General features: G+C 37.5%; 1 protein-coding gene across 2 annotated transcripts in view; it reads right to left on the bottom strand.

The window, feature by feature from the left end:
* Positions 1 to 13,689, bottom strand: part of Malrd1 (MAM and LDL receptor class A domain containing 1) — a 584,432-nt gene that overhangs the window by 139,625 nt on the left and 431,118 nt on the right. The window lies entirely within an intron of this gene.

Genomic DNA, 13,689 nt, shown 5'->3' with positions numbered 1-13,689 from the left:
CATAGCTGATTGAGTTGTAGTATGATTGAGCATATTGAGCATATGCCCAAGAGTGGTATCATTGGGTCTTGAGGTAGATTGGTTTCCAATTATCTGAGAAACTGCCATACTGATTTCCAAAGTGGGTGTACAAGTTTGCACTTCCACCAACAGTGGAAGAGTGTTCCCCTTGCTCCTCATCCTCTCCAACTTAAGCTAGCATTAATGTTTTTTTTTTATCTTAGCCATTCTAACAGGTGTAAGATGGTATGTCAGAGTCATTTTGATTTGTATTTCCCTGATGACTAAGGATGTTGAACAATTTCTTGAATGTCTTTCAGCCATTTGAGATTCTTCTGTTGAGAATTCATTGTTTAGATCTGTAGCCCATGTTTTTTAATTGGATTGTTTGGTATTTTGATGTCTCATTTCTTGAGTTCTTTATGTATTTGGGAGATCAGCCCTCTGTCAGATATGGGGTTGGTGAAGATCTTTTCCCATTCTGTAGGCTGTTGTTTTGTCTTATTTACAGTGTTGTTTGCCAAACATGGTATGAACTCATTCATAAGAGGATACTAAGAGTAAAGCAAAGGATAAGCAGACTACAATCCACAGCTCCAGAGAAGCTAGGTAAAAAGGAGGACCAGACACATGGAATGTCCTGGGAAGGGGAAATATATGAGATCTCCTGAGTAAATTGGGGGTGAGGGGAGCTAATGGAGAGTAGGGGATGGAAGATGGGAGTATGGAGGAATGGGATGGTTGAGCTGGAACAGGGACAGAGTGGGAGAGTGATAAGGCAGATATCTTGATAGAGACACATCATGGGGATAGGGAAAAACCTGGTGGGAAGTAAGTTCCCAGGAATCCAAAGGGATGACCCAGCTCAGACTACTAGCAGTGGCAGAGGGGGTACCTGAGCTGCCTACCCTGATAATCAGATTGGTGAATGCCCTAACTGTCATCATAGAACCTTCATCTAGTAACTGATGAAAGCAGATGCAGAGATCCACAGCCAAGCACCAGGCTGAGCTCTGGAAGTCTAGTCAAAGAGAGGGAAGAGAGATTCTATGGGCAAGGGCCATCAAGATAATGATGAGAAAACTTAGAGATACAACAGAATGAAGCTAGTAGGAACTCATGAACTTTGGACCAACAGCTATGGAGTGTGCATAGGACTATACTGGGCCCTCTGCATGGGCAAGACAGTTGTTGTGTAGCTTCATCTATTTGAGGTGCCACTGACAGTGGGAATAGGATCTACTCGTGGTGCATGGGCTGGCTTTTTGGAGCCCATTGCCTATGGTGGGACTCCTTGCACAGCCTTGATGCAGTGGGAGGGGCTTGGACCTGCTAAATGTGCTGGGCTTTGCTGATTCCCCATTGAAGGCCATGTCTTTTCAGAGGAGGAGATGGGGGGTGGGCTGGGGAGCAAGGCTGGGGGGGAGCGGGAGGAGGGATGGGGAGGGGAATCTTTGGTTGGTATGTGGCATGAATAAAGAAATTTTTTAAAAAAAATTAAAAGGCATAAAATTGCTTAGACTCCCAAAATTATTAACAAAAATATGAGTTGTCCAGAACAAGTACTGTATCACAAAGTGATAATACTTTACACTGAATATATATTCAGATAGAGAGCCATCCTTTATTTAGCAAGCTTTGGATACCCTCACTTTCAAACATTTACCAACATTTAGTTGCTTACTGAAAACTAAACATTAATATCTAGTGAAAACCCTCATGGAAAGGTCAGCACAGACTCCCTAAACAGTTAAGAATTCATTACAGAAAAAAAATAAAGTCCTAAAGTCTCAAGTGCCAGAACATATTTATAATTTAATGGGAAATCATTAAACCAGTTCATTTCCATTACTTACATGAAGCTGTATGGGATGATCAATAACATCCAAGGAGGCAGTAATTGCAGAAGCAAAATTCTTTGATTATTTGACTTGGAGATGTCTAACAGCTTCCTGTCATCTTAAAATCTCCTTACTACTCATACATCAGATCGCAAGACTCTCAGCTGATCTTATAAAATCTGTCATAGTTCAATGAAGTTATTTCAGTAAATATTTCTAAATTTTACTCTTTTCATTCTTCCCAAACATTTTTTGCACAATTTAAATTTAGGACTTGACCTTTGCTTTATGATTTAAAGCCCCTAAGATTCCTAGTGTAAAGATTCTTAAATTTAACAAGTAATTAGTTACCATGGGAAATGAAGACAACTTTCCCAGTAATATTTAACTTTCACTTTAACCAGTATTTAAAGAATTGAGCACAGTTTTGAAAATTAGTGATCACTTAATATCCAATGTACACAATATGCATTCAGCATTGAAGTGTGCTTTGTTCAGAGACAATGATAATTTTCTATTTTAAGGGAAACAGTATATTAGATACTTCACACTTCATGGCCATTCTTGTATGGGCAGAAACTAAAGAGTCTAAATTGGTCTTTTAGATGTAAGAAGCTACCATCTTATATTTGAAAGTGTCTCATTGAATTATTGTGTTAAATGGCAATAAATTTGACATTTTCTCTTTTTAAAAGGACAGTTAATACTCATAAAGGAAACTCTATTTTTATAAACCCTCTGCCATAAGAAAAAGCATGCTCATTTGCTTCCAAGTCAAATCATAACAGACAATTTCCCACATTAAATGATCTGAATTTGCTCCTTGGTTTAAATTGGAGGTAATTTTCCTCTTTTTTTTCTGCTTATAATATAAAGCTGCCTAATGGTTTTTTAAAAGTGGTCTGGGTCTGTAATATGCCTCTCCATCAAAACAGTGAATTCTCGCTGCTTCACAGTAAGATGTCTGGTCCAACATCCTGTATAATTTCTGCCTGTCCCTTCCTCTAAAACAAAAGGGTGTATAAGGACTCTCACTTAAAATGCCCTCAACCACTCTTTGTATTTCCATTCTCCTGCTGGATTTCTGAGCTACTGGAAATTTGTGTCTGCAATATTTCAAGGGTGCAAAATGTAAACATATGTGGAGCACAAAAGTTTCATCAAAGTTGTCAAACTGGAAGTCTTAAAGCATCTTGTAAATCAAGCAAAATTTGGTACTGGTAGGAAACAATGGCTGTCATTATCTTATTTCCACTTTTTTTGAGCAATACAATGACTAGATTTGGGATTTCTTTATTTCTGATTTTCCTAAAGTCATTTATTTCTGATTTTCCTTTAGTCATTCTTTCTTGAGAATGACTACTAAGATATAGTACACTTTCAACATAATATTTTTAATGCTTTGACTTATACAATATTTGGTTCTATAAAATTTTCATTATGGCATGTTTTAAATCAGGTATGAAAACAAAGCTTCCCATAGAGGCATGTTAATGAAAGGCAGTTTCATCTCATTTCTAAACATATTGATTTAATAGGTGGAAAAGATAGTTCAATCACATGAAGATAATAAACAGATGGTGTGAGCTGGCACTTCCAACAAATTTAAGCAGAAGCAGGATTCTGAATTTTAGTCCTCGTATTGAAGGGATGAACGCCACTTATTTATCAAAATGTCTTGGGCATGATGCACTGACCTAATATATTTCTGCAACTTGATGTCATTTTCCAACTTGAGAATATGAAGAAAACTTCTTGTAGTCACACAAGGAAACAGTAGTAAAATGAATGAGAACCTGTTTCTTTACGTAAATGAAACAGTAACTTGTAGAAGAGCCCACCTTCATTTGTTATTTCAGATGGATTGTCCCTGAAAGAGTGTGGAAAACAAGAATGGGCTCACCATTCCCTTTCAATCTGAACATGATATCATATTCTTGTAGTGACTTCAGAGTCAGCGGACATTTTGTGGAAGATTGATCACTTATCCATTGGCACTTGAGCCACAGGTCTGATTTAAACCCTGACTCTACTAATCATTGGGTGTGTAATCCTGAGCAGCCCTATTTAAATTCTCTAAGACTCAGAAGCAATAAGAGATAATTACCATAGGTACTTTTCTCTCATGAGGTTGTGAAAAAAATTAAATGCTATACTACAGGCAAAGTGCTTAGAACACAGTTGCAAATTGGAGATTTTTCTCTTGGGAAATTTAGAGAAAAGATATAAAGTGATTCTAGCAGTGGGAATAAGTTCATAAACCATGCATTACTGATTAGACAGCTACTACGAGCACGTGGTAAATCTTCCATTTTTACTAGAGAGATCAATAAGATCTAATAAGCAAAGTATTAGGCACAAACCAAGGAATTCTACAATTAAAGTAACACTAGATTATTTTTAGAATGAGTACAGGACCATGCAAACTGGATTTCAATCCAAATATTTCTAACTCTGTAACCTTGGGACACTGTCTCCATCCCGAGTATGTTGCATAGTAATTACCTCACAGTGAGTGGTAATACTAAGAATGCAGAGGAATTATGCAGGATTAGTGTGAGTAGGAAACAACATATTGATAACGATTGGAAATGCTAGGTAGTTCAATAAGTGGAAGATGGTAGATAAAAGCAGGTCTCATTGGGTTTGTGCCTAGTCTTATTGCATATTCTTATGCCATGTTCAGTTGATATCACTGGGAGGCCTAATTTTTTCTGAAGAAAAATGGAGAGCGGTGGATCTGGGGGAGGGGGAGGTGTGGAGGGTGTTGGGAAGAGTGGAGGGAGGGGAGAATGTGCTTGGCATGTTTTGTATGAGAAAAGAATAAATAAACAGAAAAAGGACAGGCCCCACTAACTCATCATAAGGAGTTATAACGTACACACCATCATCTTGTGGACTTATTTAAGGGAAAACCTCTAGTGAAGTCCAATCCTGACAGCAGGGCATATCACTAAAGGCTGAGAAAGTCACATGAAGATCTAGGGGACTGTGGCTAGACGTGCAGACTGCTTCTTTCTGTGTGGTTCTCAGTGTTAGAGACAACCAGAAGCTTCTGTGTTCTGACTGGGACAGGGGTTATCAACCCTTTCTATACATTCACTCCCTCCCTAAGGATTAAAACAAGAAAGCTGGATTAAATTAGAGTGTGAGTAGTACACTGAACAGCAGCTGCAGAGGCATGTTGGCATGATCTAGTTGGACAGATGCAACAATACTTTCTATAATTACTATACTGTTTGCTCATTTATTTGTGTGTGTGTGTGTGTGTGTGTGTGTGTGTGTCTGTCTGTGTGTGTGTGTGTGTGTGTGTGTGTGTGCATGTATGCATACTTGTGTATTCATGTAGGGATTCATGTGCCACAGCTTGCATATGGTAGTCAGAGGACGAGTTTCAGGAGTCAGTTCAACCATTCTACCATGTGGGGGCTAGGACTGAAGTCAGGTTGTTATGCTTGGCAGCCAGTACCTTTGTGTGCTGAGCCGTCCTGCTAACTCAGTAATTCTTATTTTAGTTGTATACTGTTCTTTAAGAAGAAAAAAACAATATCCACTTAAAAAAATCTATTTTCCATTTTTTTGTGTGTATGAAACCAGACCACTATTAAGATTCATTTAAAAAGAAATCATTGAATTAGTGGATTCTTTTTTTTTTTTTTTTTTTTTTTTTTTTTTTTTTTTTTTATTTTTCAAGACAGGGTTTCTCTGTGTAGCTTTGCGCCTTTCCTGGAGCTCACTTGGTAGCCCAGGCTGGCCTCGAACTCACAGAGATCCACCTGGCTCTGCCTCCCGAGTGCTGGGATTAAAGGTGTGAGCCACCAACGCCCGGCAAATTAGTGGATTCTTAAATATTAGAAGCAATTTAATTTTATAATTTCACATCAAATGTTGTCAAATAATAAAAATCAAGATAAAAATACTTAGTATCCAACAAATAGACTATCCTTTATTACATATTTTATTATGATATCTATAATTGGTCCTTTTTCTAACTTTTACATATTTCTTTTTGTTTGTTTGTTTTTTTCTAGACAGGGTTTCTCTGTGTAGCTTTGCACCTTTCCTGGAACTTGCTTTGTAGACCAGGCTGGCCTTGAACTCACAGAGATCCACTCTGCCTCCCGAGTGCTGGGATTAAAGGCGTGTGCCACCAACGCCTGGCTAATTTTTACATATTTCAATGAAATAAAGGAAGGAAGTCAGAGGACAAGAAAATAAGGAAATATAAACAGGAGAAAAAGAAAGAAAACACTGTAGAGTTTTAATGTAGATAATGTATACAAATGCTATCATATAACTCAGCATGCTGGATACAAATACTGGCAACAAGAGAAAATGAAATAGCAGTTCTACTAATGATAAAAAGCATCTTTCCAGGGTAGAGTAAAGACATGAGTAGCTCTAAAAATGACATAGACAAGATGAATCTTTTATAATAATCTGAGATATATTCACATGGAGTTAAAATGTGGTTTCCTGTGATCTTGGACAAATTATAGGAAAGTGTTATGTAATTCACTAAAAGAAAACACTTAAAGATGATCAAGACTATGGACTAAAGATGGACCAGCCAGACCAGACACAGGTGTGGGAGTCACATAAGGTGATTTCCACTCCAACCCAGCCCCATTACAAGGGAAGGCAAAGTTCTGCCTGTGTAAGTGGATTCAGAATATGACCACTAGTGAAACAACTAACATTTTAATAGGGAAAACTCATTCTGCCAGCAAGTGTTATTTCATTTTAGTACTTAAAAATGTTTTCAGAATATTACTTTAAAATGTAGAGCCTGAAAAAATATAAAAATTAAAATATAGATATTGAATAATTCTACATAATTAATTATAAGATGAGATGTTCCATTATATAGCAGTAAGCACACATTTAATTGGTTAGTAGAAATTCTGTAATTTCATTAAAAAGAATTGCCTAACAACTTTGGCTTTAGGAAAGAAAAACATGACATGTAAAATAAAATAATGATGCTAGATATTTAAAATGTTGAGATAACAAAGTCTTGTATTCTGAGAAAGTTCAGAAATCAGTATTTGTGGATACAGTCCTGGTATTATGAGAAAATGAATATATTAATTTACCTATATGATATACCCTGGTGATAAATATAATTTCAAAATATGAGTTTTGTCTGTCGGCCCTTTATAGAACTTTTGGCTTATTGGCAGTTAAATATGTCATCTTTCTAGTATCTAACTGCTCTTATATGAAGTCATGAGCAAGAGCTTGGTGATGTGCAAATGGATCTAGAGAGGAATATGCTCCACTCTTCATTTACAATCCACTGTTCTATTCACTTGGCACAAAACACCTTCTCTGTAAAAGAGGCTTCCCTATGTATGCACTTCAAGAAGTGTTAGGGTTAGGGTTATATAACAGAAAAAAACAAAAACAAAACATGAACCTCTGATGGAATGACAGACATTTTTCTAGTCACAATTTCAAAAAGGAAAAGAAACCATGAGTGATTCCATTTAATTCAATACATAAAAATGTTATCATTTACCCACATGATCAGTATACAAATCATTAACAAGATATTTTATATTTTTCACATGATGACTTTGGATCCCAGTGTGTCTTTTACAAGTGTAAGACATCTCAGTTTGGACTGGTCATATTTCATGAACTAAAAAGTTTCCTGTGTCTAGCATTACCACATGACAATATAAGCTACAGGGAAGTGTTTTGAGCAACAATTCGGCATTCCTAATGGTGCTTATCCATCTATGTTACTCTGGTAAGATTTTCAACATTTCCAATATAGAGCAGATTTTCTACACCACAGTTGAAAGGGTTAAATGAGTGACATGCTCCAATTTCCTTACAATTTCTGGCTTCTAGTAAAGTTTTAGTGATGTTAGCTCTCTCCTCCTTAATCTCTATTTATTTTGTCTGAAAAATTATTTTACTTACATGAATGAATAAGAGAACACCTAGTCAACATCAACACATAACTCTTTGCTAACTACAAGAATGTGGTGATGGCACCCTCATTCCAGTGGCCGCATATGGAACTGGCCACAACCCTTCTCTTCCTCTCCAGAAACTCCTACTTGCCCTTTCTTTCCATTGAATTTAACCCCTTCAAACAGACGGTTCCAGATTTGTAGATTCATACTGCTTGATATTTATTTTCTACTTCCCTCTACTACACAATTAGCCACACGACAGCAGAGCATTTCCTGATTTGTCCAGCACATATTCCAAGTTCTAGAAGGAGTTCTGGAAAAGGGAGCTTCAATAAATACTTGTCAAATCAGTGAACAAAACATCTCAACATCCCAATGGTTATAATTTTATTCAGAGTTATCTGTGGATACTTTTCTACTTAGTCAATATTTCTATACAGGATAGGAACATCACTTCAGCCATAAATGCCTACATTTTCACATCTCAGCCATAACATCAGAAAACTTACTTGGGTGTATTTTGCTACTATTGATTTTGTGGGTCTGATTCTACCTTAGGTTCACCTCCTTTGGGTTTTCTGAATATTCAGTTTTTGTTACCTACCAAGTTTCATTTTCATTTTTTGTGACAACAATTTTCCTTTGAATTTTTCCTGTAGTTTGCCTTTACAGATTGAATTTTGGTGTAACCTGTAAGCCAAGTTAATCATATGCTTTGAGATTATTTAAAATGATGCACTATGTACTCAGCTTTTTAAAATTTCATTCATCTTTAAGGAAAACATCGTAGTAACTCATACTATGTCTTAGACTCTCCATGTAGTCAATTGTGACAAGCTAAGCTCAACACATAGCTTTAATCTTAAATTACATCTTTCTATTCTTCTTTGTAACACCTCAACAGCCCTGACTCAGAAAAAAGCATGTGTGAGAGAAATATGGCATCTAGATCCAAGTACTTGATTGGAGCCAGCGACATTGAAATGACTGAGTATGGTCCCTAAGAGTCTGAATTTCACTTCCTATTCTCTGTCAGTATCATCATAAAGTGAACTTCTCTTATGAAACTCTTTCCAAAATGGAATAAGACAAAGTTCCCCATTCTTTTCCCATACTGCTCTTAATCTGCTGCTCAAAGGGAGAATGGTTTTTAGGGAATCTAGTTCATGTTGGTTAAAAAAATGTCAGTCTTTTTTAGGATGCACTGCCAAAAATGTAAACTTTTTAAAAATACTTTTTCTTTTATTGAAAATAGACTTTTTCATGCAGTATATTCTGATTAGCCCCCCCACACACACCTCTCCTCCCAGTTCTTCCCCACTTCCCCCCCATCCAATCCAATCCACATCCCTTTTGTGTATCATTAAAAATCAAACAAGCATCTAAGGAATAACGATAAAACAAAAAATCAGAATATGACAAAACAACCAAACAAGAAAAAGAGCAAAAGAGTAAGCAAAAGAAGCACAGAGATGCATACATTGGCACACACAGGAATCCCATTAAAAAACAAACTGGAGGCCACAATTCATACTTAAAGGTTTTTACAATAGGAAAACAATCAAACAAACAAACAAGCAAACAAAACAACAACCACAATACAAAAAAGAAATGCCTTAACAGGGTTATGAGACAAAGAACCTCCAAGGATTCCATTAAGTTCATTTTTGTTGGCCATCTACTGTTGGGTATGTGGCTGACAATTTGAATACCCTAACTGTCATCACAGAGCTTTTCTCTGATGACCAATGGAAGCAGATGCAGAGATCCACAGCCAAACACCAGGCAGAGCTCCAGGAATCCAGTCAAAGAGAGAGAAGAGAGATTCTATGAACAAGTGCATCAGGATCATGATGGGGAAACCTGCAGAGATGACCAAACCAAACTAGTGGGAACTCATGAAAGTTCGATCAGTGACTGTGGACCTGCATGGGACTAGACTAGGCCGTCTGCATGGTGAGACAATTATGTAGTTTGATCAGCTTGGGGAGCCTTCTGGCGCTAGAATCAGAATCCATCCCTAGTGCATAAGTGGGCTTTTTGGAGCCCACTACCTATGATGGGACACCACGTGTAGCCTTGAGGGAGAGTGAAGGGCTTGGACTTGCCTCTACTGGATCTGCCTCACCATGGGAGGCCTTGCCTTCTTGTAGTGGGGAGTGGAGGGTGGGTTGGGAGGAGGAGGCTGGGGGCGGGCAGGAGGAGGGAAGAGGGGGAGTTTTTGATTGGTGTGTAAAATGAATAAAAAAAATTCTTAATTAAAAAAAAAGAGTAGTTTGTTTCCTCAGTAAGAATCCCTTGGAGAAAGGTAATTTTTTTTTTTTTTTGGTTTGCTTTTGTTTTCAAGTGGCTATCAATTGGATATAGCTTCTGAGTTGGGGATGTGTGTCCAATTTTTTTAGCTCTAGGACTACATTTGGTGTAGACGCACGGAGGTGCTGTGCATGCTCCCTCAGTCTCTGAGTACACTGGCTCTGTTTTGTTTAGCAGGCCTTGATTCCTTGGTGTCCTGGGTTCCTAAGATACCAACCCTGGCTCTGAGAATCTTTCTGGCCATCTTCCACCCAGTTCTCTGAGCCCTGAGTGAAGTGATTTGAATGAGACATCTTTTATAGGACTGAGTGTTCCAAAGTCTCTTACTCTCTGCATATTTTCTTTATGCGGGTCTCTATATTTGTTCCCATCTACTACAGGAGGAAGCTGCTCTTGTGATGGTTAAGCAAGGCAATGATCTACGAGTATCACAGAACGTCATTAGGAGTCACTTAATTGCTATATTCCTTTAGCTAGCAGACCAGTGGTATTTTTCCCATGTTGTCCCTGGTCTATCTAGTCTTAGGTTCTTGGTCACCCAAGCTGCATTGGACCTAAGTGGGCCTTAATTCAAATCAGATACTGATTGATTACTCCCATAAGCTTTGTACTACTATTGATTCCAGCAGCATATCTTGTAGTTAGTTCACAATTGTAGATTGATGTGTTTGTAACTGGGTTGGTGTTTTTACCTTTATCTTTGGTTGTGTGCAGGGTACCTTCCAGTATCATGAATACTAGTCCACAGGAGTGAAGGTTCCAGGTAGGCACCAGTTCAACTTTTCTATGTTCAATGAGTTATATAGGAGCTATCTTCAGCTATAGAGCCTACCATCAGTTTGTGGAGAAGCACCAATAGCTAAGGCAACAGTTTGGGTTGTTTGGAGGTTCCCATGGAACCCTTTTGGCCAGTACTTCGATTTATATGTAATCTATATCCAACAGTGTAAGCTTAATTTGGGGATTAGAAATGTCCAGTTTGAGCCCTGTATCACTCATTATTTGGAAATTTCATGTATATGATATCAGAAGCTCCTACTGGATTAAGTTTCCATTTGGCCTATCAAATCGCCCTTAGTTTTATTTGTCTCTCCCCATATTTCCTTCTGCATCCTGTTCTCTCCTCTTCCTTATTTGGTCCTCCCATTCTTAGGCCTGTTACTGCCCATCCATAGCTATCTTTTCTAATTATACTTCCTGAAGAAATCTATCCCTCCCACACAAGTCCCTTACTGTCTACCCCCTGTGGTTATGTGGATTGTAGCTTGCTTCTCAGTGACTTAATAGCTAATATCCACACATGTGCAAATACCATATTTTTCTTCTCTTCATCAGAGTTACCTCTCTCAGGATAATTTTTTTCTAGTTCCATCCATCCATTTACCTAGAAATTTCATTTTTTCACCTGATTAATACTCCATTATATAAATGTACTACATTTTTTATCCATTCATCTATTGGTAGACATCTAGGTTGTTTCCAATATCTGGCTATTATAAATAGAATTAGCTATGAACATGGTTGAGCAAGTGTCTCTTTAGTAGGATAGAGTATCTTTTGGGTATTTGCCCGAGTGTGGTATGGATCTTGAGGTAAATCTATTCCCATATTTCTGATGAAATGCCAAACTTATTTTCATAGTGGCTGAACAAGTTTACACTCCCAAAAGCAATGGATGAGTGTTCTCTTTACTGCATATCCTTGCCAACATGAGCTATCTTTTGTTTTATTGATTTTGGCCATCCTGATAGGGATAAGATGAAATCTGAAAGTATTTTTGATTTGCATTTCCCTGATTACTAAGGGTATTGAACATTTCTTTAAGTGCTTCTCAGCCATTTGAATTTCCATTTCAAGAATTCGCTGTTTAGATCTGTACCCCATATTTTAATTGTGTTATTTTTCTTGATGTCCATTTTTTCGAGTTCTTAATAATTGGATATTTTCCCTCTACTGCATGAATAGTTGTAAAAAAAACTTTGTCCATTCTGTAGGTTACAGCTTTGTCCAAATGATGGTGTCATTTATCATACAGAAGCTTTTAAGTTTCATGAGGTCTTATTTATTGTCATTCTTAGTGCCTGTGCTATTGATGTTCTGTTCAGAAAGTCCTTTCCTATGCCAATAAGTTTCAAGACTATTTCCACACTCTCTTCTATCAGATTCAATTATCTTATCTTATGTTAAGCTCTTTGATTCATTTATAGTTGAGTTTTGTGCCGAGTGATAGGTGTGGATCTATTTGCATTCCTATACATGTAGCCATGCTATACAGCACCATTTGTTGAAGATATTGTCTTTTTTCAATTGTGTTTTTCTTGCTTCAGTATTAAAAACCAGGTGTCCATATGTGTGTAGATTTATATCTAGGTCTCTAATTAGATTTCATTGACCAGATAATCTATTTTTGTGCCAATACCATGCTGTTTTTATTACTATAGCTATGTAGTACAATTTGAGATAAGGGATGGTGATACCTCTAACAGTTCTTTCATTGTTCAGAATTATTTTAGCTAGCCTGTTAAATTTTTATTCCTGTTTTCATATGAAGCTGAAAACTGTCCTTTCATGGTCTGCGAAAACTGTGTTGGAGTTTTGTTGGGGGTTGCATGGAATCTATAGATTGCTTTTGCTATAAATCAACTTTTTTAATGTTGAGGTATAACCCTTATATTCCTAAACTCTCCAGTAATCTTATCATGAAGGGGTGTTGGATTTTGTCAAAGTTTTTTTTTTTTTTTCCACATCTAATGAGATGATCATGTGGTTTTGTCTTTTAATGTGGTGAATTACATTTATTGATATACATATATTGAACCATTCCTGCATTTCTGGATAATTCCTACTTGATCATGGTGGATGATCATTTTGATAGGTTCTGGAATTAAATTTGTCAGTATTTATTGAGAACTTATGCTTCTATGATCATAAGGGAGATTAATCTGTAATTATCTTTCTTTATGTGTCTTTATGTGGTTTAGGTATCAGAGTAACTGTTGCATCATAAAAAGAAGTAGGCCCAGGTGGAGCTCCGGGAGTCCAATTAGTGAGAAAGAGGAGAGTTTATATGAGCGAGAATTGTTGAGACCAAGGTTGGATAAAGCACAGGGACAAATAGCCAAATGAATGGAAACACATGAACTATGAACCAATGACTGAGGGGTCCCCAACTGGATCAGGCCCTCTGAATGGGTGAGACAGTTAATTGGCTTGATCTGTTTGGGAGGCATCCAGGCAGTGGGACTGGGTCCTGTGCTCAGTGCATAAGTTGGCTGTTTGAAACCTGGGGCTTATGCAGGGTTGCTTGGCTCGGCTTGGGAGGAGGGGACTGGACCTGCCTGGACTGAGTCTACCAGGTTGATCTCAGTCCTCTGGGGATGCTTTGCCCTGGAAAAGGTAGGAATGGGGGGTGGGCTGGGGGGAAGGGGACCTGGGTGGGAGAGGGGAGAACAAGGGAATCTGTGGCTGATAAGTAGAATTGAATTGTATTGTAAAATTATATATATATATATATATATATATATATATATATATATATATATATATATGATTCCACCAGGATAAAAATGCATACCATAAAAAAAAGGAAGTAGGCAATGTTCCTTCTG

The sequence above is a fragment of the Peromyscus leucopus genome, chromosome 5 (genome assembly GCF_004664715.2).
Source record: "Peromyscus leucopus breed LL Stock chromosome 5, UCI_PerLeu_2.1, whole genome shotgun sequence".
Taxonomy (NCBI): domain Eukaryota; kingdom Metazoa; phylum Chordata; class Mammalia; order Rodentia; family Cricetidae; genus Peromyscus; species Peromyscus leucopus.
This window is presented reverse-complemented; position numbering and strand designations above follow the sequence as displayed.